General features: G+C 47.8%; 1 protein-coding gene across 1 annotated transcript in view; it reads right to left on the reverse strand.

Moving 5' to 3' along the window:
- The window catches only part of LOC137537825 (tubulin-specific chaperone D-like), a 61,660-nt gene extending 41,614 nt beyond the window's left edge, over positions 1-20,046 (reverse strand). The window contains exon 1 of the mRNA XM_068259781.1: positions 19,982-20,046. The gene's annotated coding sequence lies outside the window, so the exon portion shown is untranslated. The remainder of the gene's footprint in view (positions 1-19,981) is intronic.
- Positions 20,047-27,023: the final 6,977 nt, after the last annotated feature.

Raw genomic sequence — 27,023 nt, forward strand, 5'->3', positions numbered from 1 at the left:
CAGAGGTCCTATATATACACTCACAATATATACAAAAGTATTGTATATACACACCAACATGTAATGTATACTACATACACTATATTAATACATATAATTATATAAACATGTGTTATGTATACATAGTATATACAAATATGTATTGTGTATGCATAGTATACACACACTATATACAAACATTGTGTATTCATAATATATACACATACATGTACAAACATTTGTGTGTGTATACATAGTATATAAACACATAAAATACACTAACATGTATCGAATATACATACACACAATATGTACAAACATGTATTGTGTATACACAGAGAATTTACAAACATATTGTGTACACACACACTACACAAACATTGTTTATACATAGTATATCTATAATACATTTAACATGTATTGTGTATACATTCTATACACATATTGTGTACTCATGCATAATATATACACACAAACAAATATTATGTTGACATTTGTAACTTAATCATTCTATATTTTAGACATTTACATAAATACATACAAAAAATGCTGTCAAAAATGCAAGTATTTATTTTCATAAAAAAAATATAAAAATAAAAAAATGCATTGAATGAACAGATGAAAACGCTATATCAAAAGTCAGTTTCTCTCTTCATGTAATCCCAGACACACTCCATGTGGAGATCAGGGCTCTGTGGGGGCCATACCATCACTTCCAGGACTTCATTACGCTGAATATACTTCTTACTCAATTTGGCTGTGTGTTTGGGGTTATATTCCTGCTGTAGATTACATTTCAGGCCAATCATACACCTTTCTGATGGATAAGGAGAACAAAATTATGCAGAAAGTCTTGCATGCAAGCACATGCAAACCAAAATACACATCAAATTGTGCACTGGAAAAATTTCAACCCCATTGGAGGAGGTGCAACACTGAGACAAAACATAAATAACTCGAAATAGGAACATTGGCACCCAAATTATTAAAAATTGTTTGACTTAAAGGAATCATCAGGGAAAAAAAAAAAAAAAAAACACTTACTCACCTGGGGCTTTCTCTAGCCCCTTGCAGCCGACTGTCCCACGTCGACTGATCCGCTCTCTCCGCTGTCGTCCCAGACTCCCCGCACAGTGCAGAGGATGACCTCGATGTCATCCTTACTGCACCTACGTGAAGCGCCACTGTCAATCATGGCCATGTTGTCTGCGGCGCACTGGGCAGGCACAGTAGTTCTGCCCCGTGCAGAGAGCCCGGGACAGCGGAGAGTGGAGCGGTCGGTGTGGGACAGTCGGCTGCAAGGGGCTGGAGAAAGCCCCATGTGAGTAACGCTGAATTTTTTTTTTCTTTTTTTTGCCTGACGATTCCTTTAAGTGAAGATGAGGAAATCTTTATAAAAGTTGGCCACTAATGGTACAATTTGCCAAACTATTGTTCACATGAACATTTGGAATGCTACCTTGGGAGTCGGGACCACCAAGACAAAAATCTCCTAACCAGTTCTATCAGATTGACAGAATCCTTAAAAAAAATTAAATAAAATATGTCATTAATCTGATCACATTGGTTATGAGATTTTTGTCCATTAGTAGTGCCAAACATTTCCAATCATTCATATGAGGAATAGTTTGTAAACAAATTGTATCATTAGTGGCCTTACCTAGTAGATATCACTTTTTGTGTAGTAATTAAACTTCTTGGATCCACCCAGTGCACACCCCTGAAACCTCTCCTACCCAATTCTTCCATCCCCCACCCTTCTGACAGACCAGTCAACATATTTAATATAATGCTAATGGTTCTGAGCTAATATAAAATGTTAACTTGCTAAAGGCTCATACACACATCAGACTATAGTCTTTGGAAAATGAAAGATCACAGACCAATCTTACCACCCTTCATGTAGTATGAGAGCCATACTCTACACAGTCTTTTCTATGGAGCTGAACTCCACATCAGAAAAAAATCTTTGCAAGATGCTGCACACACAGATGCTGTACAGACACAAAAGATCAGTATCTGCAAAAGATCTGTTCCTGCCAAAAATCCATTCCTGCAAATTGCAATGATAGTCTATGAGATCTGCAGATCATCATACACACATGATTTAACCACTTGCCGACCAATGGATTTTTCACTGATCGGTGCTGCGGGGGCTCTACAGCCCGCAGCACCGATCAGGAGTGCAGCAGGGCGATCAGACTACCCCCCTTTTTTCCCTACTAGGGGGATGTCCTGCTGGGGGGGTCTGATCGCCGCCGGCCATCTGCGTTTTGCGGGGGGGGCTCCTCAAAGCCCCCCTCCGCAGCCATTTCCGCCCTCTTCCTCCTTACCTCCCTCCCTCCCTCTCTCCGTAATGCGCAGGACGGAGTTCCATCCTGCGCATTGAAGGATAGGCTTCAGCCTATCATATGCCGGCGATCCCCGGCCAATCAGAGGCCGGGGATCGCCGATCTGCCTTACGGCGCCGTATGATGTAAACAGCGGGGATTTCTTCCCCGCCTGTTTACATTTTGCCGGAGAGCTGCGATCGGCGGCTCTCCGGCTGTTCACGGAGACACCCTCCGTGAACTGACATGGAAAGGCCGCTCGATCGAGCGGCCGTTTCCATGGTAACCCGCAGACGACCAGTTTACGCCAATCGGCGTTAGCTGGTCGTCAAGAGGTTAACTGACATTCATCTGCAGATTAAGCAATCATCTGCAGATCTGAAAATCCATCCTGGTGGATCTGATCTGCAGATGAATGTCAGTTAAATCATGTGTGTATGATGATCTGCAGATCTCATAGACTATCATTGCAATTTGCAGGAATGGATTTTTGGCAGGAACAGATCTTTTGCAGATACTAATCTTTTGTGTCTGTACAGCATCTGTGTGGTCAGCATCTTGCAAAGATTTTTTTCTGATGTGGAGTTCAGCTCCATAGAAAAGACTGTGTAGAGTATGGCTTTCATACTACATGAAGGGTGGTAAGATTGGTCTGTGATCTTTCATTTTCAAAAGACTATGGTCTGATGTGTGTATGGGGCCTTAGATCTGAGCCAGGTACACACACACACCCCTTTAAATTATAATTGGCTAATCACTGACCAATTTTACCACCTCCATGTAGTATGGAGGTAGGAACACACTAGGCAGAATCGCATATGCGTGTTCTATAGACGTCGACCCTCGGACAGTTTTCACACTGCAAAAAGGCAGGGTGACCCCGCCACCAAAATTAGGCCTTCGGGAGAATACCGCGTCACTACGCTGTATTCCTCATCTGGCCAAGCAGGAAGTGCACGGAAGCATATTATAAAAACACACTTCTGCGCTACTACATCGCGTTGGAAAGTTTTTAAAAATACTCACGTCGCCATAGACCAGTGATGACTAACCTTGGCACTCTAGCTGTGACAAAACTACAAATGCCATCAGGCATCTGCCTCCCCGAGTTATGCTTAGCGCTGTCAGAGTATTGCAATGCCTCATGGGACTCGTAGTTCTACCACAGCTGGAGTGCCAAAATTAGCCATCACTGCCATAGAGTAACAACTAATGGGCTGACTCAGGTCACTGCGCTGTAACGTAGTTCTGGACCAGCGTCAGAGCGAGGACTTCGTGGGACCGCAACGCTGGTAATGTGATTTACCCCATATGTTTGTAACGGACTGCGGTAGCAGTGCATTCACTTGATGCACCGCCCCAGAGTAAAAAGGTCCTTCTACTACATGGAGGTGGAAAAATTGGTCAGCGATTGGCCAAACATAATTGAAAGTGTTTACCAGGCTTCACTAGTCAGTATAATGAATGCCATCTGTATCACATCTGGCATTCATTTTCCATGCACTGCAATAATCCATCAGACACCAAAGGAAATGAGATTTTCACCACTTCACATTCCTGAGCTTTTACTCCATGGCCCATATGCAATTCACTTTCTCCTAGGTGAGATTTACACACCTTGCTATAAAATGCATTTTAAACCCCCAGCAAGCAAGAAAATACTCAAAATGATTTTGATAGTGCTTTTTCAATTGTAAAATGCTAAAACCTTATTTGAAAAATATAAATAAAAAATGTTATCTGCTAGGAGTTAACTCAGGAGAAAAAGTGACTTGCATATGGGCCCATACATTCAAAATATAATAAACTAAAGACAAGCTACTAGGCTTTTCACAGGTTATATTTTCCCCAATAATTATTTTGATGGTTTTTGTTAGTAGGAAAAATGCAGAAACTTTTTTTATCAGTTTTTGCATGGCAAGTCCCACAGTTTGGCCCTTCCCGATTCAAAGGATACCGTATTTCACTACTAGCTGGCCATGCAGCAGACCATTATCCCCAGCCTGCATGTCAGTAATGATCGGATGTGATTGCTGTTTGGGGGACAGGTCAAGTACCTCAGTGCTGTATGTATGCAGTGCTAGGCAATGGCAGAGCAATGCATCTGTAGAGCACTGGGGCCCCAAACTATCCCCTAGCAACAACTGATCGCTACAGGTGGAAGCCAAAGATTTAACATATAGATATAACAGGGGTAAAAAAAAAAAAAAAAAAAAAAGCTGTTAAAACTGAAGGGAAAAAAAAATATTTTTCTTTATTATTAGACACTGCTGATGCCAGAATGATTAGCAGTAGGGATGGTCAGTGGGATGCAAATAATTTCAAGTTGATGTAGCATCATGTAAATTTTAAATATAAATGCAGCTTGAGGCCAGAAACCCACTACGAGTGATTTTCTGGGCGATTTGTGATTTGAAAACCCTTACTAATGTAATGCTATGGGTGTGATCCCACTTGAGCGATTTGATTTTATAAAAAAATCCCCCCCATAGCATTGCATTAGCAAGAGCCTTTTCAAATCACTAGCAATTAGAAGTTGCTCCTAGTGGGTTTCTGGCCTCAGGGTCTGAATACACTAATACGCTTCCGTCCGCTTAAAAGTGGACATAAACATGCTCAGGCCCTTACATTGCACTGGGTTATAAATGCATTAAAGAAAGAAAAAACAAAAAAACAAATACACAAAACACCAAGTTAAACTTGCTACAAAATCAAGTTATAGAATTTTGCCCATTCATCCCTACATGCAATATGCATGTCTGCAACATCTAAAACCAACAGGGTTGCTCATCCAGATTCCGGATATCCGAACTTTTTTAGGCTATCCGGATCGGATGCAAGATTCTGGATTTCTCTAGAAACCTGGATAGCTATCTGCGGATATTTGGCCGCATAACGCGGATATTGCGGATATCCGGATCCAAAATACTGTAACTAAGGTGATGACCTCCTGCAGCCAGAGGGCTCCCAGCAGAAGCCCTAGCAACCAATCACAGAGGGGAACTCTGGCCAGCCCCCCTGACCTTATTGAGCCAATCAGAAGGCTCCCAGACTAAAGGCTCATACACACATCAGACTATAGTCTTTGGAAAATGAAAGATCACAGACCAATCTTACCACCCTTCCTGTAGTATGAGAGCCATACCTACACAGTCTTTTCTATGGAGCTGAACTCCCCATCAGAAAAAAATCTTTGCAAGATGCTGCACACAAAGATGCTGTACAGACACAAAAGATCAGTATCTGCAAGAGATCTGTTCCTGCCAAAGATCCGTTCCTGCAAATTGCATTCATAGTCTATGAGATCTGCACCCACCCGCCTTCCAAAATAACATCACACCCCCCCCAAAAAAAAAACCTTCAGGAATGCACTTCCCACCAGACCAATTGCCCTGGTGGTCAGAAAACAGCTTATAGTTGGAGCTAAGACCACCTGTGTGCAGGAGGCGGGAACTCCCACAATGCAGTAGTAGGGAGGGTCAATTAGATGCAAATGCTAACAAGTTGATGCAGGATCGTGCAATTTTTTTATGCAAATATATACAGCTTGGAAATTGGCCATGGTGATTGTCCATTTTCAAGATGCATACATTTGCATGTAAATTTTGCATAACACTGCACCAGCTTGCTATCATTTGCATTTCATTGCTGATCCCTAGTCAGGGACTAACAAATACTGGCTATATTTTAATGGTCAAATTCTAAGCAGAAAAAAATTGCCTCCAATCAATATAAAATTGACATCAACACAAAATTGTTACAATTTCATTGACCAGGGGCATTGCTAGGGCCCTGGGAGATCTGGGGCACAAGGCCAGAGTCAAGCTGTGACACGTGTTCCCACATAGAAATACCATAAACAGGCAGCATTTTACAATAATTGCAGAGCTTCTGTGTTGGCCTGGGTGTTGTGCTCGGCTGGCCTGCTGGTGATGTTGTGCTGGCTGGACTGGCAGTGATGGGAGCAATGCTGGCTTAAAGGGGAGCTGAAGAGAGAGGTATATGGAGGCTGCCATGTTTATTTCCTTTTAAGCAATACCAGTTGCCTGGCAGCCCTGCTGATCCTCTTCCTCTAATACTATTAGCCATAGCCCCTGAACAAGCATGCAGCAGATCAGGTGTTTCAGAATTTAAAGTCAGATCTGACAAGACTAGCTGCATGCTTGTTTCTGGTGTTATTCAGATACTACTGCAGAGAAATAGACCAGCAGGGCTGCCAGGCAACTGGTATTGATTAAAAGGAAATAAATATGGCAGCCTCCGTATACCTCTTACTTCAGTTCCCCTTTAACAAGCTTGTGGAACTGTGCTGCCTGGCTTAATGAACTGGTGATGCGGACTGTGTTGTGTCAGCTGGCTGAGTGACCAACTGACCTGGTGATGCTGTGTGAGGCCCAGTGCACACCAAAACCGCTAGCAGATCCACAAACCGCTAGTGGTTTTTGGTGTGGATTGCAGAGATTCGCTTGGTGTGCACTGGGCCTGACCTACTGTGCTGCAGGATGGCTAACCCATACCAACTGGCAGGCAGTAGACGGGACACTGAACTGCCCAACAAGCACACAGTTCAACCTCCTGTCTGTCCTAAAGGAAACCCAAGACTTCCAGACTGCAAACATTTATAGTTACCTGGGTGCTTTCTCCAGCCTCCTGTAGGCGGTGAGCTTCCACACCATCCTCCCAGTCCCATCCATTTATCCGCTGTCCAGCTCGGTAGTCTGGAAGTTCTGCAAATGTATGACTGAGCATCCGTCGCTGCACTCCTGTGGCTAGGAGTATTCTGTGCAGACAACCGGCCACAGAAGCACCATTGGGGCTGCACAGAGTCAGGTATACACAGGGGAACATGACTGAGCCCAGTCACAGCTTTAAAGGGAACCTAAACTGAGAAGTATATGGATTTTTCCTTTAAAAATACCAATTGCCCGACTCCCCTGCTGATCCTGTGTCTCTAATACTTTTAACCACAGCCCCTGAACAGACATGCAGATCAGGTGCACTGACTGAAGTCAGACTGGATTAGCTGCATGCTTGTTTCAGGTGTGTGATTCAGCCACTACTGCAGCAAAAGAGATCATCAGGAGTGCCAAGCAACTGGTATTGTTTAAAAGGAAACATCAATATCCCTCAGTTAAGGTTCCATGAAACCAGGCCAGCCAGCGGAGAAACAGAGCAGCCCTGGAGGATGCGGAGGGAGCCCACAGGGGGCAGGAGGAAGTGCCAAGTATAAATGCTTGTACACTTTAAAGTAGGGATGATCAATGAGATGCAAATATTTGAGTTCATGCAGATTTATGCAGAGCTGTGGAGTAGGTACAAAAATCATCCAACTCAGACTCCTCAGTTTAGTGAAACCAACAATTCCAGGTACCAAAATTGCTTCAACTGACTTCAGCTTCACAGCTCAGGATGTATGTAAATTTGTATGCAAATATATTCAGCTTGAAATTTGACCAGTCAAGTCCCACACAGGTTCAATTGATTGGTCCATTTTCAAGCTGCATATATTTGCATAAAAATTTAGACAAATCCGCATGAACTTATTTGTGTTTCATTGATCATCCCTACTTTAAAGTACAATGGGCTCTATTCAGAAAGCACTACTGCATTTGTTAATGCTCAAAACAGCTGATTTTTCTGATCACCTTCCTAAATTACAATTCACTAAACTTGTTGCCACACAAACAAAACAAACAAAAAAAAAAAACAGTTCCCGACTAGTGAGGTAAATTACCGACTTATGCCGTAATTACGCCGGGAAGTGTCAATTCACAATGATTTGCACACTTCATTTACTGGACAAAAGCGTTTGGTAAATTTCTCCAGCCCACTGCAGTCGACAACCTGTTCTCATGCTGTCTCTGTGCAGTAACTTGACAGACAGCCTTTGGGGGGAACCTGGCAGCCAATAGGGAGAGCCACACAGCCTGCTTCTCATGCTAATTGGATGCGATAGGTTTGCAGGTGGGACTTTCAGTGTATCAATACAGACAAGCTACAACTCTGCCGGCATCCCTTTAGATGTGCATATTTGTATTTTAGCACATAGAAGAGCTCCCCCTGGTGGCTCCAGCACATCTAAAGGGATGACAGGAGGCACAAAACCTCTGAGTCACACACAGAGCTCCCTGCCCGCTGCCCTACTAGAAGGCTGGTAAGTGAAACTTACCGACCAGGGCTTAGTGGATTGAGGCAGTTTGTTCAGTAAATTACCAAACTTCTGCCTCATGGGAGAAAACTTTTGTGAATTTGGAATAAGTGTAAGGTAAAATACCGTATGAGGTATTTTATCTCCAATTTTTTTTTCTTACCGAACTACTTATTGTGAATAGAGCCCATTGAGCACCAATTCATAAAAAAAAAAAAACCTTTATTTTCTTGCAAACAGAATTGCCATAAGTGAGGTTCCTAACTTAGTATGCTTTGGGGTGGGTGGGGTTTAAAGAGACACTGAAGCAAAAAAAAAAAAAAAAAAAAAAAAGTATGATATAATGAATTGTATGGGTAGTACAGATAATTACTAGAACATTAGTAGCAAAGTAAATATTCTCATTTTTATTTTCTGTTCAGATGTTCAGTTTTTTTTTATAACATTGCACATCATTCTCTAATATTTTCAGTTTACACATTACTCAGCATTCTAAATGATTTTACAGAGCAGGCTAGTGAACTTTTGAATTGTCCTCTGCATTGAAAAAAACAATACAGTGACTGACACTTGAGACAACAAGCTTCAGAAGACCGAGCTCTCTGTGACTTTGAAAGTCGTAGAGCTCAGTGGCTCTTTTGCATAGATAACTGGAGTTTAACTCTTCCTGTACTGGAAACAATATTAGACTTATGTCTCTGCTACTAATGTTTTATTTCTTAGCTGTACTACACATACAAATCATATCATAATTTTTTTCACTTCAGTGTCTCTTTAAAGAGAACCCGAGGTGGGTTTGAAGAATGTTATCTGCATACAGAGGCTGGATCTGCCTATACAGCCCAGCCTCTGTTGCTATCCCAAACCCCCCTAAGGTCCCTGTGCACTCTGCAATCCCCCATAAATCACAGCCGTGTTGTGAGGCTGTGTTTACATCTGTAGTGTCAGTCTCGGCTGCTCCCCCGCCTCCTGCAGAGCTCCGGTCCCTGCCCCCATCCCTTCCCTCCAATCAGCAGGGAGGGAAGGGATGCAGGCGGGGACTGGAGTTCTGCAGGAGGCGGGGAGAGCAGCAGACTGACACTATAGAGAAACACAGCCAGCTCTGACAAGCTGTTTGTCAGCAGTGTGGCTGTGATTTATGAGGGATTGCAGAGTGCAGGGGAACCTTAGGGGGGTTTGGGATAGCAACAGAGGCTGGGCTGTATAGGCAGATCCAGCCTCTGTATGCAGATAACATTCTTCAAACCCACCTCGGGTTCTCTTTAAGGGCAGCACCATGACTTACCTACCGGGGTAAGTCAAAGAATCCTGTGGTAGAGTACACTCCCAGCCACAATGCATGCCAGCAGATGCATGCCGCAATGTATACTGGAAGCTGTAGTATGCAGTGCGGCCAGGAGCACACTCTACAGTGGGATTCTTTTAGGTGCAGCAAGCTGCAGCTGGCTATCATCACAGGGACAAGGGGCTACACGAGCAGCCCCCAGGTAAGAAATGGTGCTCACCAACCCCCATTAGCATACCAAGTTCCAAATCTCCCTTATAGAGAGGTTCAATTTGGTGCAAATATTCTACAGGTGCACTTAAAGGAAACATAAGGCAGATGAAATCAATGTAGCTTTACTTACCTTGGGCTTCCTGCAGCTCCTAGAAGTCTGTGTCCCTCGCAGCAGTTCTGCTGTCACCCATTCTTCTGTTGTCCACCCCATAGTGGTCACTGGCTTCTGCACATGCATGGGTGCATGCACCGCTTATGCGCCTGTGGCTGGGAGTGTTCTGCGCAGTAATACTGCACTTGTGCAGAATGCTCCCAGGCACGAGAACTCAGGATTGCCCGCACGCACCCGTGCTTGCACAGAAGCCACTGCTGAGGGGGACAAAGGAAGAATGGGTGGCAGCAGAACTGCAGTGTAGTCCTCGCTGCAGTTCTGCTGCCACCCATTCTTCCTTTGTCCCCCTCAGCAGTGGCTTCTGTGCAAGCACGGGTGTGTGCGGGCAATCCTGAGTTCTCGTGCCTGGGAGTCCTGGAGGAGGCTCCAGGTAAGTAAAGCTAAACTGATTTAAAGGAGGAATTGTAGTGAAAATGACAACATAATTACTCATGGTTTACGATATTCATCTATTGATTATTTAGCAAGTGGTTTCCCATTATAAAATATTTCCTCTCCCTGATTTACATTCTGAAATATATCCCTGGTGGTGAGTGACATCTTTAGTTCTGCCAGGTGATCTGCACGGAATGTTCATTACTGAGTTCTATGCACAGACCCCCCTAATCATTTGAGAAAAGGTAAAAATTGCTTGTGGGAAAGGGGGCATCAGCTACTTACTGGGATGTAGATAAATCCCTGATTTAAAAGGAACCCAAAGTGTGAGACCTATGGAAGCTGACATGTATTTCCTTTTAAACAATACCAGTTGCCTGTGCCTGGCAGTCGTACTCAGAGCCGGGACAAGGTCCTCCAGCACCCAAGGCTGAGACACCAAAATGTGCCTCTCCATCCCTCCCACCCCAGTCGTCACACCCTGATTGCTATTAGACTTAAGGCTCATACACACATCAGACTATAGTCTTTGGAAAATGAAAGATCACAGACCAATCTTACCACCCTTCATGTAGTATGAGAGCCATACTCTACACAGTCTTTTCTATGGAGCTGAACTCCACATCAGAAAAAAATCTTTGCAAGATGCTGCACACACAGATGCTGTACAGACACAAAAGATCAGTATCTGCAAAATATCTGTTTCTGCCAAAGATCCATCCCTGCAAATTGCATTCATAGTCTATGAGATCTGCAGATCATCATACACACATGATTTAACTGACATTCATCTGCAGATCAAGCAATTATCTGCAGATCTGAAAATCCATCCTGGTGGATCTGATCTGCAGATGAATGTCAGTTAAATCATGTGTGTATGATGATCTGCAGATCTCATAGACTATCATTGCAATTTGCAGGAATGGATCTTTGGCAGGAACAGATCTTTTGCAGATACTGATCTTTTGTGTCTGTACAGCATCTGTGTGTGCAGCATCTTGCAAAGATTTCTGTCTGATGTGGAGTTCAGCTCCATAGAAAAGACTGTAGAGTATGGCTCTCATACTACATGAAGGGTGGTAAGATTGGTCTGTGATCTTTCATTTTCAAAAGACTATGGTCTGATGTGTGTATGGGGCCTAAGAGGGTCCCCAGGGCCCCCAACACCTTAATCTCTAGTTATCTGGCTTGCAGTCACTGCCATGTATCCCATTTTCTTAGTTCTCTTTGCTTCAAACACAATAGAGGAATGATAGCTGAGCGAGTTGTGCGCCCCCTCCTGCACTGCGCCCTGAGGTTGGAGCCTCTCTTGCCTCTGCCTCGGGCCGGCCCTGGTCCTACTGAGAATTCTGGTCAGTTGGGTCTAAATCACACACAGAACAAGCATGCAGCTAATCCGGTCAGATTCGTCATAGACATCTGATCAGCATATGCTTGTTCAGGGTCTACGGCTGAAAGTATTAGAGGCAGAGGATCAGCAGGACAGCAAGGCAGATCTGAATTATTTAAAAGGAAACAAACATGTCAACCACCATATCCCGCTCACCTTGGGTTCCCTTTAATGCTCCTTTTTAATTCGCCTCCCATATATCATTTAAAGGGCAACTGTAACAAGAGATATGGAGGCTGTCATATGCATTTCCTTTTAAAAAATGCCAGTTGCCTGGCAGTCCTGCTGGTCTATTTGGTTGCAGTAATGCATGAATCACACCAGAAACAAGCATGCAACTAATCTTGTTAGAACACTCAGAACCACCTGACGTGCTGCAAGCTTGTTCAGGGTCTATAGCTAACAATATTACAGGCAGGGGATTGGCAGGATAGCCAGGAAACTGGTATTGCTTAAGAGGAAATAAATATGGCAGCCTCCATATACCTCTCACCTCAGGTATCCCTTTAAGCTGTGCTGGTGGCTGCTCTTGCTGTGCTAAGCTAGCTGACACAAGCCCAGTCCTAATGCAGTTGGCCACTTACCTGCACTTTTAAACTCAGCTCTCCTCTCCCTGCTACACACTGCCTCTCCCCACATCTCCCTGTGTGATGGGGGGCTGCTGTGTGTGATGGGGCAGCTGTGTCTGCAGTGTGACGGGAGGGCAGCTGCGGATGCTGTGTGACCGGGGGAGGCAGATGTGGCTGCTGTGTGACCGGGGGAGGCAGCGGCAGCTGCTGTGAGACTGGGGGGGCAGCTGCTGCTGGCTGCGTGCTGAGAGGAGGGCAGCTGCTGCTGGCTGCGTGCTGGGAGGGGGGCAGCTGCTGCTGGCTGCGTGCTGGGAGGGGGGCAGCTGCTGCTGGCTGCGTGCTGGGAGGGGGGCAGCTGCTGCTGGCTGCGTGCTGGGAGGGGGGCAGCTGCTGCTGGCTGCGTGCTGGGAGGGGGGCGGCTGCTGCTGGCTGCGTGCTGGGAGGGGGGCGGCTGCTGCTGGCTGCGTGCTGGGAGGGGGGCGGCTGCTGCTGGCTGCGTGCTGGGAGGGGGGTGGCTGCTGCTGGCTGCGTGCTGGGAGGGGGGCGGCTGCTGCTGGCTGCGTGCTGGGAGGGGGGCGGCTGCTGCTGGCTGCGTGCTGGGAGGGGGGCGGCTGCTGCTGGCTGCGTGCTGGGAGGGGGGCGGCTGCTGCTGGCTGCGTGCTGGGAGGGGGGCGGCTGCTGCTGGCTGCGTGCTGGGAGGGGGGCGGCTGCTGCTGGCTGCGTGCTGGGAGGGGGGCGGCTGCTGCTGGCTGCGTGCTGGGAGGGGGGCGGCTGCTGCTGCCTGCGTGCTGGGAGGGGGGCGGCTGCTGCTGCCTGCGTGCTGGGGGGGGGGGGGGGGCGGCTGCTGCTGCCTGCGTGCTGGGGGGGGCGGCTGCTGCTGCTGCCTGTGCGCTGGGGGTGCGGCTGCTGCTGCCTGCGCGCTGGGGGGACGGCTGCTGCTGCCTGCGTGCTGGGGGGGCGGCTGCTGCTGCCTGCGTGCTGGGGGGGCGGCTGCTGCTGCCTGCGTGCTGGGGGGGGCGGCTGCTGCTGCCTGCGTGCTGGCTGGGGGCTGCTGCTGCCTGCGTGCTGGCTGGGGGCTGCTGCTGCCTGCGTGCTGGCTGGCTGGGGGCTGCTGCTGCCTGCGTGCTGGCTGGGGGCTGTGTGCTGGGTGCTGCTGCTGGTGTGCATGGACAATCTGTGTCCCTCTCCCTCCCCCTGACAGAGAGTATGTGAGCTCAGCTAGTTAGGCCTCCTTTCCACCAACCGCTGATAGGCAGTGAAATGCCTCTCAAACTCTCTCAACTGCTCAATTCTGCCTGGTAACTGCTTGCTGAGGCATGAGGCTAGCTTCTGCTGCTGGAGCAGGCATAAGATGGCAGGTACAGGGGAGACAGGCAGCACGCTGTGGGATTCCACGCCAAAGGAATCCATTTCAAACAAGTCAAGTGCAGGAGGCAGAGGTATTCAAGTTTTTTCCCATCTCCCTCCTTTTGACATCAAATCCACGCCCCCTGCCAGTGATTGGCCAAGGGGGCAGTGGAATTTATTGTGATAGGCCTCAGCCCATAGTGATAGCTGTAGGCTGATGCTAGTGCCAAGCCCCACCCACAAAATGTTGCAATATGAGTTTCCTGCTGTACAAGATAGTCCTGCCCCTCAGTTTAGCCAGCCAGTTACTGCAACCCAGCCTCAGCCTTTGTCCCTCCCCTTGGCCAATGATCTCTCCAGTTTATTTTTCCCTCCGATTTGTAGAGATGGGAAGTCCGGATCTTTTCAAGGATTCGGATCATTCGAATCGGATCATTGAAAACTAAGATCCGGATCTTTGATACGAATCTTTGAATCATTTTACTAGGGAAGCAGACTGGGGATGAAATGACTAGCAGGACAGGACTTTCCTGCACTGTACATTCTGTTCAAGCCTGGCTGCTAGTATAGCAAGCTATGTGTCAACTTCAGTGATATATTTTACTTTTAGTTCTGTTTTAAGACATGATATGTAGACTCCTGCAGGATGATAAGATAACCTTTCCCCACCTAAACAGAGAGGTTTAGCAAGCAAGGGGCCTTATCCCCTCCAGATTTAGGAAAGATCTGCGCAGACTATAAAAAACAAACTGCACTTTCCTGGGGCTTGTTCCAGCTCCTGGCAGTCGATCGGTGCCCTCGCTGCAGCTCCTCTCCCGGCGTCCAGCGATGAAGAAGCCGACCTCACCAGGTCGGTTTGCGGGTCGGCTTCATGTGCACTCCACGGTGCAGGTCACGTGGTGTAAGTGACGTCACCTGGTCTCTACTGCGCAAGCACAGTAGTTCTGCGCCTGCGCAGTAGAGACCTGATGACGTCCCTACACCACGTGACCCCCCCGCCGTGGAGTGCACAGAAGCTGACCTGGAAGCCGACCTCGGCTTCTTCATCGCTGGACATCGAGAGGGAGAGGAGCTGCGGCGAGTACACCGACTGACTACCAGGAGCTGGAAGACGCCCCAGGTAAGTGCAGTTTGTTTTTAATAGTCTGCGCGAACCTTCCCTTTAAGTTAACAGTCAAGAGTTAACATTTTATGGCCTGCCCATCTGATTCTCACTGAGCATTAGTGATGGGAATTCCGGCTCTTCTCGGAGAATCGGCTCTTCTGAATCGGCTCCCATTAAAGAGCTGGCTCTTACGGCTCTGAATCGGCTCTTCATTAAATATCACAAGACAACACTTAGAATCGGAGTAAAAGCCCCGCCCCCGTCTCCATGTCAACTCCAGACTGCTTCTCTGACTGGGGCAATCCCTCCTGCTACTGCTCTGCTCTGCCCCATACACTCCTACAAGCTGCAAGAGGAGGACTACATCTCCCAGCATGCCTCTGCGCCCTTTATTACACAGCAAATCAGAGCTGTGTGGGGTGGCTGAGGCATCGGCTCTTTGAAAACTGAGAACCGGCTCTTGTCGTTCGCAGCAAAGAGCCGGCTCGTTCGCGAACGACCCATCACTACTGAGCATGCTGGGTATTCTGAAGCTTCCGCTGTAGTTCCGCAATGTCGGCACACATCACGTGGTGTGCTCCCGGGCCCATAGCATGCAGCCCCCGCTGGAGTCAGACGATGTGTATGACTTCCTGTTTAAGCTGGTTCTGGTCGGGGACGCCGGGGTCGGGAAGACGTGCGTTGTGCAGAGGTTCAAGAGTGGCGTGTTTGTGGAGAGACAGGGCAACACCATCGAGGTGGACTTCACTATGAAGAGCCTGGAGATCCAGGGCAAGAGAGTGAAGGTGAGGGGACTACAACTCCCAGAATGCCTCCCCAGCCTTATATGTGTGTGTCTATTGGGGGGACTACAGCTCCCAGTATGCCAAACCATATATATGAACCATATATATATATATGAACTAGTAGACCCAGCCCATTTAAAAATGGGCTCTACGTCTTTTTCCGGTGGCCGCAGTCACCAGTGCGCATGCACGCGCACGCAAACAGCGCGCGCAGAGCGTGCACCCGACGCATGCGCGCGCCTGCACCCGCCCCCCTCGCTTGCTCGCACTCGCCCACCTCGCTCGTCCTCCCAGCTCCCTGGTCCCAGCTGTCCGTTACTGCGCACATGCGCAATAACAAAAAAACCTGGGACACAGGGACAGCTGGCTGCTGGACGCAGCGACAGTTAGGTTTTATTAGGTAGGATGATCGTTCATGATCCGGCCAACACTACCAGGGGTGTAGCTAGAAGTGACTGGGCCCCATAGCAATGTTTTTCATGAGCCCCCTATACACATGCAGTGAATTACATCCCTCCCTCCCCCCCATGCACACAATAAAGGAAATATTATGTGAATATTACTGTGGCTTGTTACTTACCTGAGGCTTCTTTCTGAAGTCCAACTGATCCTCGCCATCATACTGCACTGCTCTGTTCCCCACCTGTCCCCCTCTTACTGCTGCATGCGTGCCTCATCTATCCTGCTCTCTCTACCAGGAGCATTCTGCTCTTGTGCAAGTAAAAATTGCTACTGAGCGCTCCAAGCAACAGGAGCACAATGAGCACAATGAAAGGACAACTGTTACAAGATGTATACGGAGGCTGCCATATGTTTTTCCTTTTAAGCAATACCAGTTGCCTGGCTGCCCTGCTGATCCTCTGTGTCTAACACTTTTAGCCCTAGACCCTGAACAAGCATGCAGCATATCAGCTGTTTCTGACATTATTGTCAGATCTGACAAGATTAGCTGCATGCTTGTTTCTGGTGTGTGATTCAGACACTACTGCAGCCAAATAGATCACCAGAGCTGCCAGGCAACTGGTATTGCTTAAAAGGAAGTAAATATGGCAGCCAACGGGATTTCCTACAGGGCTTCCCCGGTCGCCATGGCGACCGGGCGGGATGAGTCACCGATGTCATGGACGTTGTGACGTCAGAGGGAATCCCGATCCGCCCCTTAGCGCTGCCTGGCACTGATTGGCCAGGCTGCGCAGGGGTCTGGGGCGGGGGGGGGGGGGGGGTTGGCAAAGTGCTAGCTGCGTGTAGGAAAAAAAAATTATGCAAATCGGCCCAGCGGGGCCTGAGAAATCCTCCTGCGCAGGTTACCCCGAACTGTGTTCGGGATAACCAGCAAGGAGGTTAAAGAGGTGACTGGCTGAGTCACCCAGCTTTCAGAGGGAAATAGCGGAGGAACGGGGCAGCGTGGAATGATTGCAATGGAATTATTGCAGCGTGGAATGATTGCAAGGGAGCAAGAGGACTTCAGGGGCTGAAAACAGCCGCAGGTAGGTAACAGCTCCGGAGCCTATAGGCACAGTAAGTTCTGGTGCCCTAAACTCCACCCCACAGCAAAGGCCCCGCTCCCAAGTCGCACCCTCTGTAAAGTGCTGTAGAGGATGTCCACACTGTATAAATGCATAATAATAATATGATAATACATTAGAATTAGGCATGAGCTCTGCAGAATTCCTGATTCCAAATACTCCCCAATTAGGCTATGACTGTGGAAGATTTACATTGTGAGCCCCTCTGAGGACAGTTATGTGACATGATGACTATGTACTCTGTAATGTGCTGCAGGAGATGTCAGTGCTATATAAATACATAATAATAATATGGTAGGACATTAGACTATGACTATGGTAGGATTAGAATGTGAGCTCCTCTGAGGACAGTCAGTGACATGACTATGTACTCTGTAAAGTGCTGCAGAAGATGTCAGTGCTATATAAATACATAATAATAATATGGTGGGACATTAGACTATGACTATGGTAGGATTAGAATGTGAGCTCCTCTGAGGACAGTCAGTGACATGACTATGTACTCTGTAAAGTGCTGCAGAAGATGTCAGTGCTATATAAATACATAATAATAATATGGTGGGACATTAGACTATGACTATGGTAGGATTAGGCTAGGTTTCCACTGCTGTGAATCCGGGCCTATTCCTTGCCCACGAATTCGGATGGATTTCCGCAGCCTATAGAAGTGTATGTAAGCCATCCGAATTCGTGGGCGAGGAAAAATATGAGGCCCTTCAGCTTAATTTGGTGCGGGACTGTCCGAATGCCAGAGGGGGGGGGGGGGGGAGGCATAGCGCGCTGCCCCGAAAAATGGGGGGATGTGGCTGAAAAATGGGGGAATGCGGCGCGCGTAGCACGCCGCGCTGAAAATGGGTGTGGCCATGACATTGTATGGGCGGAGCTAACATAATGATGTAACATTGAGGCATAAGAAAGCAGTGTTTATGCCATGATGTGGTCAGACGAGGTTTCGCATCATGGGTGTGCAGAAACTGTGTGATGCTATTTAATAGTATACCGTAACCCCAAAGCAGCAAACACAGCCAACTATTTATGACCATTAAATAATAAATGCAGCAACAGTTACCCCAGACACCAGAAAATAAACGCAATGTGGGCAAAATTTCAGCACAAAATAAATGCAATGGGCAACATGTCAGCACAAAATAAACACATTGTGGGCAACATGTCAGCACAAAATAAACGCAATGGGCAACATGTCAGCACAAAATAAACGCAACGGGCAACATGTCAGCACAAAATAAACACATTGTGGGCAACATGTCAGCACAAAATAAACGCATTGCGGGCACAAAATAAACGCACTGCGGGCAAACATGTCAGCACAAAATAAACGCACTGTTGGCAACATGTCAGCACAAAATAAATGCACTGTGGGCAACGTCAGCACAAAATAAACGCACTGCGGGCAAACATGTCAGCACAAAATAAACGCACTGCGGGCAACATGTCAGCACAAAATAAACGCACTGCAGGCAAACATTTCACCAGAAAATAAACGCACTGCGAGCAAACATTTCACCAGAAAATAAACGCACTACGGGCAAACATTTCACCAAAACATAAACGCACTGCGGGCAAACATTTCACCAGAAAATAAACGCACTGCGGGCAAACATATCACCAGAAAATAAATGCACTGCGGACAAACATGTCACCAGAAAATAAATGCAATGGGGGGCACAGTTCACCTGGAAAAAAAGCATTTACTCACCTGGCAGAAGTCTCCTCTGGCGCGCTGCTCCTGGGACCGTCTTGTTCCTCCTGCAGTCTCCCGCGCTCAGAGTGCAGGGCTACGGCAAGATGGCGCCCGAAGCCCTGTATTGGAGACACAAATAGTCTCCAGTACAGGGCTTCGGCAGCCATCTTGCTGTAGCCCTGCTCGCCTGCCGATGTCGGAACACTGGAAGTCAAGACACTAAGGAGGCTGGAGCGGGGCTGCGGGCAATGAACTGGCACGGCGTCTATAGATGCCACTGCCAGTTCATGCAATACAGTGACCAGAGTCCCGTGGCCGGGACGTCCCGCTGCTAAAAGCGCGACGTTTTGCGGGACCTCATGCATGAGGTCCCGGGAAACGTCGCGGACCCCTGAATCCGGGAAGCGTCCCGGGCAATCCGGGACGTCTGGTCACTCTACATAATAATAAGCTATGCCTGTAGACTTGCTATGGTAGGAATTGCAGAGTGGTACACAGAGGGTGGGCACATGGGGGACACCCAGAATGTTGGCACAGGGGGGACGTACAGAGGGCAGGCATGAGGTGGCTGTAAAGAGGCTGGGCACAGGGGGGGACAGAGGGTGAGGGACGCACAGAGGGTGGACACCGGGGAGAGGGGGACACACAGAGGGTAAGCATGGAGGGGACACACAGAGGCTGGGCATGGGGGGGACACAGAGGGTGGGGTACACAGAGTGTGCGGATACCGGGGAGTGGTGGACACACAGAGGGTAAGCATGGAGGGGACACAGAGAGGCTGGTCATGGGGGGGACAGAGGGTGCGGTACACACAGAGTATGTGGGCACCGGGGGGCACACAGAGGCTGGGCATGGGCGGGAGGAGGGACACAGAGGGTGCAGGATGCACCGAGGGTGGGCATGAGCACTGGACGCATAGAGGGTGGGCATGTGCGGAGGGATGCACATAGGGTAGGCAATGCACACAAGAAGGAATGAAGGGGAAGGAGACAGACAATAGAAAAATAGAATCAATAATCACAGTGAGACATGCCAGACCAGAGAGAGTATATTACCTATCACTGGTTTTAACTGCCACTGCATCCTCCTCTTTATGTCTTCGACTCCCTTTCAGACAGACAGGATGGCTGCGGCTGAGTCTCTGCTCTCCTGTGTGCAAGCTGACAGCTATTTTGATCTTCACTGTGTGTGCGCCTGGCCTGGCTGTGCTCTGGCATGCTTCAGTGATTCTCACTCCTCTCTCAAATGTCGCGCGCGCCACAATCACAGCCCTCCAAAAGCAACACATGGGGAGGAAAGGAGGAGGGCCGGTGCTCTGAAAATCTTACTCTGCTACTCAGCAGCACAATAACAAAACAGTTGTGTGAGTGGGCAGGCATCCGTTGCTATGGATTGCTGCAGTCCTGGCAAGAGCCACCCGCCCAATTCCGGAACTGCAGGGGTGAGTGGCGGCAGTGTGAGTGGCCCTGATGCGCACTCCAGGTGGCATTGTTGGAGCCTTGGGGGTCAGAAAAACTCGATGACAGGGGCTCCGGGGCCCCCTTGATTACGGGCCCCATAGCAGCCGCTCTGGCTGCTATAGTGATCCCTACGCCCCTGAACACTACCGATTTGATCCCGTGAGGATGTGGTAACATGAGGATGGTTATGTGAGTGGCTAACTGCAGGAGCATTTCCCAGCATTGCAGAGGCTAGATTGGATGGCTAAGGAAGCCTTGTATAGACAATGTTCTCTTTGCTGCAGCTCACATTTCAATGGCAGCCCTGACAATAGAGAGGCTGCAGCTGGGATATCACACACACAGAACCTGTAACTTCAAAAATGTCCCCTGGGGGGGTACTTACCTCGGGAGGGGGAAGCCTCTGGATCCTATCGAGGCTTTCCCTGTCCTCCATCCCACAGTGGCTGCGCTGGGTCCCCGAAACCACAAGGAAAGTCGGTTGTGGCAATATTAACCTTCCCCAGCGAAGGCGCAGTAGCGGCTCTCTGCTCGGGATCAGGTGGAAATAGCCGATACTGATCGGGACCACTCTACTGTGAAAGCGAATTGGGCCTGTGCAGTAGAGCAGATCCGATTGGGATTGACTATTTCCGAATAACCCCGAGCTTAGAGCCGCTACTGAGCTGGAGCCGGGAAGGTAAATATTTACATGGCTGCTGTTCGGGGACCGCTAGCACTGCGAACGTGGGATGGAGGAGGATGGGGAAGCCTCAATAGGGAGGCTTCTTCCCTCCCATGGTAAGTACCCCAGGAGACATTTTTTAAAGTTACAGGTCCTCTTTAAGGTGTCCATACATCAATCCAGAGCTGCCATCAGGGGGGGACAGCCATCACAACAGTGACAGGCCCCATGCTCTCAGGGAACTACAGGTGGCCCGGGGCCTCCAGATTTCCACAACTGTCTGAGCAGCAGGAGAGCTGGGGTTGCTGCCTCTGTCCCCAGTCTCTCCAGCGTGGTTGACTGCAGAGAGGAGAGAGAGTCCCTCTTCTCCTCTCTGACACTGAGGGGCGGGGCTGAGAGGAGACGAGCCGAGATTTGAGCCGGAGGAGGAAGAAGTTGGAAGACAGGCAGCACTTGATCAGGGAGACTAGAAGAGAGTGCATGTGTGCAGAACAGCTGGTATTTTGCACACACGCAGCACGCTGCCTGGTCCAGAGCTGCTGTAGATTCAGTGAACAGCTCTCTCCTTTTCCCCCCTTATTTCTCTCCCCCAGCCTGAGCAGCTGTCACATCTGAAGCTGCTGAAACAGGGCTGCCTGGCTCTACCCTCCTGTCCTGTTAGCTGCCTGGCTCTCCACTCTTGTCCTGTTAGCTGCCTGACTCCTATCACTTGCCTTATCTCAGCTCAGCCCTCTCTCACACTTCAGTTTGTTAATCATGCGGTGTGCCCCTTCTCCTCCCCCCACACAGTCATTTCCCTTCATTCCCTAAAGGTAGCCATACATCTAGCAATGTATGGACAGATTCGACCAAGAGACAAATCTCTCTCTTATCAAATCTGATAAGAGAGAGATCTGTCAGCTGCTCATACACCGCAAGCCGATTCTCGATCAATTTCATGTGAATCAGCCTTGTGAGCCGCCTCGCTGCCCTGACGCTGTCCCCCCAATGTAAGTGTCCCCCCAGTGCCCTGTGTAAAGTATACATTACCTGTCCGTGGCCTGTGCTTGTCCTCTGTTGCCCCTGGGATATCTCCTCTGCATACATGCGCACCCCAGGATGTTTACTAGTAAGGGAGTGTGTGATGTCACACGCGCACCTCTACTAGGAAACCACATGGGGGGTGTGTGTATGGAGAGAAGAATGCACTCGGAGCAGCGGAGGGACAAGCGTAGGCCACAGACAGGTTAATATATATAATTATACACAGGGCACCAGGGGGACATTCTTCATTAGGGGGGACAGCGCCGGGGGTTTCGACGCATTCGTCGATTGTCAGGAAGTTGCACGCCATTCCCGCCGCGCACTCAATCAAGCAAGTCGCCCAACATCTTGCAGCATGCACAATCAAGAATGCGACCAATTTTCATGTACGGCCAACCTTTACTCTGCTATTCACACATGGGGTGTTCCTTTTGTTATTCCTGCCATAGTAATGTCCTACCATATTATTATGTTTTGCAGCACATTACAGATTACATAGTCATGTCACTAACTGTCCTCAGAGGTGCTCACAATCTAATCCTACCATAGTCATAGTATAATGTCCTACCATATTAGTATTATGTATTTATATAGTACTGACATCTTCTGTAGCACTTTACAGAGTACATAGTCATGTCACTGCCTGTCCTCAGAGGAGCTCACAATCTAATACCTACCATAGTGATAGTCTAATGTCCTACCATATTATTATTATGTATTTATATAGGACTGACCCTTCTGCAGCACTTTAAAGAGTACATAGTCATGTCACTGACTGTTCTCAGTCAATTTAATCACCCTAATCTTATGATCAGTAACCTTAACTTGAAAATGTTATTCCTTTTCCCATAATCCTATTATCTAATTCCTAGCCTCCCCCTTTTGCCAAAATGACTAGCCTTTAATCTCTCCTACTAACTAAACTACAATTTTTTTGTAAATACCTAATACAGCACCCTGATCTATCAGTATCTCTAACCTCCTTCCTTTTCCTATGTCCGATAACCCAATCATAGTCAAGCTGTTTTCATGGGGCGACCGGAGACACTGGGCCTTGGGTAGTAAAAAGTACAAATCTGGCCCTGCCAACGCACTGGCATTAAAAAGAATACCTTAGTGGAAAATAATATGAAAAAACGGGGGGAGCAGGCATGTGTAGTGGGCTCTCCACATGGCCACAGATCCCCCGTTCTTCTCCGTCCCCTCCGCTAGTCAGTATCGACCCCCCAAACTTCTGGGTTGGGGTGGTGACAGTTTACTGCACAGACACTGCCCGGCGAAGCGTATCCTTATATGCATTCACGCAGCCAGGTGGGAGTGCTCAGCCTTGCCGCTGTTCCCTAGTGTGCACGTGTGCATTTATACATTACCTGTCCTGTGTCGCAGTGCCCATCCAGCGTCCCAATCCGCCGCTCTTCCATCACACATGCTGATGGCATATATGGGGCTGAGGGAAAAGGGGCAGGACACCGTGACAGGTAATGTATAAACACACACATGTACATTTTTACACTGTGGAAACAGCTCCGGGGGTTTCATTGCTCTTTGTTATTTTGCCGCGCACCCGATCGAGGAAGTCGGCCCTACACCTTGCAGCTTGTCTGACCAATGCATGCAGCAATTTCAGAACAAAATTGATTGCATCGTCGATCAGGCGTGCACTTGGCAGCACCAATTTCCGTCCGATTTGATTATAATCGAATCGGATGATCGAATGGCCACCAAGTCCCCTAATGTATGGCCACCTTTATGGATTATCCGTAAATATATGGTAACATTTGTAACAGTCATGGATCCATTGTTAAAACTGTTGTAGTTACATTGGTTTATTTTGGAGGGAAACCGTTGCTCGATTATGTGTATGTTGGAGGGAATCTGCCAGATTACATGCATTTTGTGTGAAATGCTGTCAGATTATGTGTATTTTGGGGGGAAACACTATGGCGGTGCTCAAACTTCCTCCGTAGGAGCACTTACATGGCTGCTAAGGTCATGTATGTTTGATCCCACTCAGTGGCTAGAAAGTGTAATGGTTAAGGGCTCTGCCTCTGACACAGGAGACCTGGGTTCAAATCTCGGCTCTGCCTGTTCAGAAAGCCAGCACCTATTTCAGTAAGGAGTTTCTTGGGCAAGTCTCCTTAAAGAGACTCCGTAACAAAAATTGCATCCTGTTTTTTATCATCCTACAAGTTCCAAAAGCTATTCTAATGTGTTGTGGCTTACTGCAGCACTTTCTGCTATCACTATCTCTGTAATAAATCAATGTATCTTTCCCCTGTCAGACTTGTTGGCCTGTGTCTGGAAGGCTGCCAAGTTCTTCAGTGTTGTGGTTCTGCTATGAACTCCCCCTTCCAGGCCCCTCTATGCACACTGCCTGTGTATTATTTAGATTAGAGCAGCTTCTCTCTTCTCTCTTATCTTTTACAAGCTGGATAAATCGTCCTCTGAGCTAGCTGGGCTTTCACATACTGAAGAATTACAGACAAGGGCAAAGCTGTTTGCAGGAGAAAAACAAGCAGCCTGAAACTTCAGTGCATGAGAACTGCAGGGGGAAAGAAACACACAATGATCTCTTGAGATTCAAAAGGAAGGGTGTATACAGCCTGCTTGTGTATGGATGTATTTTCTATGTGTGGACATACTGTACATCAACCTACTTCCTGTTTTGGTGGCCATTTTGTTTGTTTATAAAAAAACTTTTTAAAACTGTTTTTAACCACTTTTAATGCGGCGAGGAGCGGCAAAATTGTGACAGAGGGTAATAGGAGATGTCCCCTAACGCACTGGTATGTTTACTTTTGTGCGATTTTAACAATACAGATTCTCTTTAACACTGCTACTGCCTACTGAGTGTGCTCTAGTGGCTGCCTCGCAAGCGCTTTGAGTCTGACAGGAGAAAGGCGCTATACAAATTTTGCAATTATTATTATTATGACCGTGCCCATGTTCTTTTGCGTTGCCACACCCATTTTGCTGCTGCATGAAGTGTGTGTCAGTAAAAATTATTCTTTGTCAGCATGATTTTCTTGATCGTGAGTGGTGTAAGTTTCTGATCAAATTTTTTTTTTAATTGTATCGTGCGCGGTAGATTGACAATTTTGTAATGTAGAGACACGATCAATTTTTTTCTGAGTTTTCAATCTTTTTTTTTTTTTTTTATAATTCGGGAAAAATTTAACACAGGTGTGGTACATTATTCTAATTTTTAGAATGTTACAATCCGAAAAATTGATTGTAAATCTTCAATTAAAAAGAAATAAAAAAAAAAAATTAAGTCTGAACGAGTCCATTGATTATTGGTTCTCAGTTAAAATGTGTATTCCTATGCAGAAAACGTGCATGACAACAGAAAAAAATGTGCTCCGCTTCATGCAGTGCTAGTGTCAATGTCCACACTTGTGTCATCAGGACAGGAAATGCAAACCATTTCCCACATGCCATTTTTCAAACAATAAGTATGTTTGCATTATAATTGTGTCCGTTTTTTTCACAGTAGCAATCATTGTCAATGAAAAATTGCATTGCTGAATCAGAGATGCTTCCTAAAAGCAGCACATAGAAATGTATTATTGACGTCTTTGCATGTGATTTAAGCCTGGTACATACTTTCAATTACAATTGACCAATCACTGACCAATTTCAGTGACCAATTTTCATGTATGAGAGCAGGGGTCGAGTGGGGCGTGGACGCGGGGGGGCGGCGCCCACTTACTATATCCCGAGGGTGGACGCCGTCCCCCCTAGCATTTGTGGAGGGGAGCAGCAGAGTGGAAGGAGAGCTGTGAGCAGCGGTGGGGAAGGGCGGACATCTCCCCCCCCCCCCTCACCTTGGGGCTCTCCTTCCCTCGCTCTCCCCTCCTGAAGTAATGTGTGGGCAGCCGGCAGCGGGCAGGACTTACCTCTCCTTGTTCCGGCGCCGGATCTGCGTGCTGCTGCTCTGGACCAGACCAGACTTGCGGCACGCAGATCCGGTGTTCCAACGATGAGGAGAGGTAAGTCCTGCCCGCTGCCCGCACATTACTTCAGGAGAAGAGAGCGAGGGAAGGAGAGCCCCAAGGTGAGGGAGGGGGGGGGGAGATGTCCGCCCTTCCCCACCGCTGCTCACAGCTGGCTAAATATACTGGGCACATATACCTCTGGCTACATATACTGGGCACATATACCCCCTGGCTACATATACTGGGCACATATACCCCCTGACTACATATACTGGGCACATATACCCCCTGACTACATATACTGGGCACATATACCCCCTGACTAAATATACTGGGCACATATACCCCCTGGCTACATATACTGGGCACATATACCCCCTGGCTACATATACTAGGCACATATACCCCCTGGCGACATGTACTGGGCACATATACACCCTGGCTACATATACTTGGCACATATACCCCCTGGCTACATATATTTGGCACATATACTCCTGACTACATATACTGGGCACATATACCCCTGGCTACATATACTGGGCACATATACCCCTGACTACATATACTGGGCACATATACCCCTGACTACATATACTGGGCACATATACCCCTGCCTACATATACTGGGGACATATACACCTGCCCTGCCTACATATACTGGGAACATATACCCCTGACTACATATACTGGGCACATATACCCCTGACTACATATACTGGGCACATATACCCCCTGACTACATATACTGGGCACATATACACCTGCCTACATATACTGGGGCACATATACCCCTGGCTACATATACTGGGGCACATATACCCCTGGCTACATATACTGGGGACACATACCCCCTGGCTACATATACTGGGGACACATACCCCTGGCTACATATACTGGGCACATATACCCCTGACTACATATACTGGGACTACTATACTCATGGCTACTTATACTGGGGACACCTATAGACCTGGCTACCTATGCTGGGGGTACCTATTTTGGGGGAACT

The sequence above is a fragment of the Hyperolius riggenbachi genome, chromosome 11, assembly GCF_040937935.1.
Source record: "Hyperolius riggenbachi isolate aHypRig1 chromosome 11, aHypRig1.pri, whole genome shotgun sequence".
NCBI lineage: Eukaryota > Metazoa > Chordata > Amphibia > Anura > Hyperoliidae > Hyperolius > Hyperolius riggenbachi.